The sequence below is a fragment of the Aegilops tauschii genome, chromosome 3 (genome assembly GCF_002575655.3).
Source record: "Aegilops tauschii subsp. strangulata cultivar AL8/78 chromosome 3, Aet v6.0, whole genome shotgun sequence".
Classification (NCBI taxonomy): Eukaryota; Viridiplantae; Streptophyta; class Magnoliopsida; order Poales; family Poaceae; genus Aegilops; species Aegilops tauschii.
This window is the reverse complement of record NC_053037.3, coordinates 577,962,914-577,965,989: the sequence shown is the minus strand read 5'-3', so window position 1 is coordinate 577,965,989 and position 3,076 is coordinate 577,962,914.

Below are 3,076 nucleotides of genomic sequence, written 5' to 3'. Positions count from 1 at the left end.
GGCGAAAACTGGACGCACCTCGTGTACAAACTGGACTATCTCTTTCCGAGTATCAGGGTTTCGGACGAGAACTCATCTGTTACACGGGCACTTCAATGTTTTTTAAACTTATTTGAACTCCAGCCTATTTTTGCGTTCAGTATGCATCATTCAAAGCGACGTCATCAATTTCCAACACGTTCTGACATCATTTGCTGTTTTTCAGTCATTTACTGATATGTTTAGGGAGCTAAATGACGGTGAAATTCAAAATCACTACGAAATGAACTCTGAAAATAATGGAACTTGGCATGGTATCATCATTTCGCCAGCATACCATGTGCAAAAGAGTAGGGAGGGTCACGGCAAAAACTGGACACACCTCGTGTAAAAACTGGACAATCTCTTTCGGAGTATCAGGGTTTCGGACGAGAACTCATCTGTTACACGGGCACTTCAATGTTTTTTAAACTAATTTGAACTCCGGCCTAGTTTTGCGTTTCGTATGCATCATTCAAAGCGACGTCATCAATTTCCAACACGTTCTGACATCATTTGCTGTTTTTCAGTCGTTTACCGATTTGATTAGGGAGCTAAATGACGTTGAAATTGAAAATCACTATAAAATGAACTCTAAAAATGATGGAACTTGGCATGGTATCATCATTTCGCCCGCATAGCATGTGCAAAAGAGTAGGGAGGTTCACGGCGAAAACTGGACGCACCTCGTGTACAAACTGGACTATCTCTTTCCGAGTATCAGGGTTTCGGACGAGAACTTATCTGTTACACGGGCACTTCAATGTTTTTTAAACTTATTTGAACTCCAGCCTATTTTTGCGTTCAGTATGCATCATTCAAAGCGACGTCATCAATTTCCAACACGTTCTGACATCATTTGCTGTTTTTCACTCATTTACCGATTTGTTTAGGGAGCTAAATGACGGTGAAATTGAAAATCACTACGAAATGAACTCTGAAAATAATGGAACTTGGCATGGTATCATCATTTCGCCCGCATAGCATCTGCAAAATAGTAGGGAGGGTAACGGCGAAACCTGGACGCACCTCGTGTACCAACTGGACTATCTCTTTCGGAGTATCAGGGTTTCGGACGAGAACTCATCTGTTACACGACCACTTCAATGTTTTTTAAACTTATTTGAACTCCAGCCTATTTTTGCATTCAGTATGCATCATTCAAAGCGACGCCATCAATTTCCAACACGTTTTCACATCATTTGCTATTTTTCAGTCATTTACCGATTTGTTTAGGGAGCTAAATGACGGTGAAATTGAAAATCACTACAAAATGAACTCTGAAAATGTTGGAACTTGGCATGGTATCATCATTTCGCCCACATAGCATGCGCAAAAGAGTAGAGAGGGTCACGGCGAAAACTGGACGCACCTCGTGTAAAAACTGGACAATCTCTTTCGGAGTATCAGGGTTTTGGACGAGAACTCATCTGTTGCACGGGCACTTCAATGTTTTTTAAACTTATTTGAACTCCAGCCTATTTTTGCGTTCAGTATGCATCATTCAAAGCGATGTCATCAATTTCCAACACGTTCTGACATCATTTGATGTTTTTCAGTCATTTACCGATTTGTTTAGGGAGCTAAATGACGGTGAAATTGAAAATCACTACAAAATGAACTCTAAAAATGATGGAACTTGGCATGGTATCATCATTTCGCCCGCATAGCATGTGCAAAAGAGTAGGGAGGTTCACGGCGAAAACTGGACGCACCTCGTGTACAAACTGGACTATCTCTTTCCGAGTATCAGGGTTTCGGACGAGAACTTATCTGTTACACGGGCACTTCAATGTTTTTTAAACTTATTTGAACTCCAGCCTATTTTTGCGTTCAGTATGCATCATTCAAAGCAACGTCATCAATTTCCAACACGTTCTGACATTATTTGCTGTTTTTCACTCATTTACCGATTTGTTTAGGGAGCTAAATGACGGTGAAATTAAAAATCACTACGAAATGAACTCTGAAAATGATGGAACTTGGCATGGTATCATCATTTCACCCGCATAGCATGTGCAAAATAGTAGGGAGGGTAACGGCGAAATCTGGACGCACCTTGTGTACCAACTGGACAATCTCTTTCGGAGTATCAGGGTTTCGGACGAGAACTCATCTGTTACACGACCACTTCAATGTTTTTTAAACTTATTTGAACTCCAGCCTATTTTTGCGTTCAGTATGCATCATTCAAAGCGACGTCATCAATTTCCAACACGTTTTGACATCATTTGCCATTTTCAGTCATTTACCGATTTGTTTAGGGAGCTAAATGACGGTGAAATTGAAAATCACTACAAAATGAACTCTGAAAATGTTGGAACCTGGCATGGCATCATCATTTCGCCCACATAGAATGTGCAAAAGAGTAGAGAGGGTCACGGCAAAAACTGGACGCACCTCGTGTACACACTAGACAATCCCTTTCGGAGTATCAGGGTTTCAGACGAGAACTCATATGTTACACGGGCACTTCAGTGTTTTTTAAACTTATTTGAACTCCAGCCTATTTTTGCGTTCAGTATGCATCATTCAAAGCGACGTCATCAATTTCCAACACGTTCTGACATCATTTGCTGTTTTTCAGTCATTTACTGATTTGTTTAGGGAGATAAATGACGGTGAAATTGAAAATCACTACAAAATGAACTCTTAAAATGATGGAACTTGGCATGGTATCATCATTTCGCCCGCATAGCATGTGCAAAAGAGTAGGGAGGGTCACGGCAAAAACTGGACACACCTCGTGTAAAAACTGGACAATCTCTTTGGTAGTATCAGGGTTTCGGACAAGAACTCAATTGTTACACGGGCACTTCAATGTTTTTTAAACTTATTTGAACTCCAGCCTATTTTTGCGTTCAGTATGCATCATTCAAAGCGACGTCATCAATTTCCAACACGTTCTGACATCATTTACTGTTTTTCAGTCATTTACCGATTTGTTTAGGGAGCTAAATGACGGTGAAATTGAAAATCACTATAAAATGAACTCGGAAAATGATGGAACTTGGCATGGTATCATCATTTCGCCCGCATAGCATGTGCAAAAGAGTAG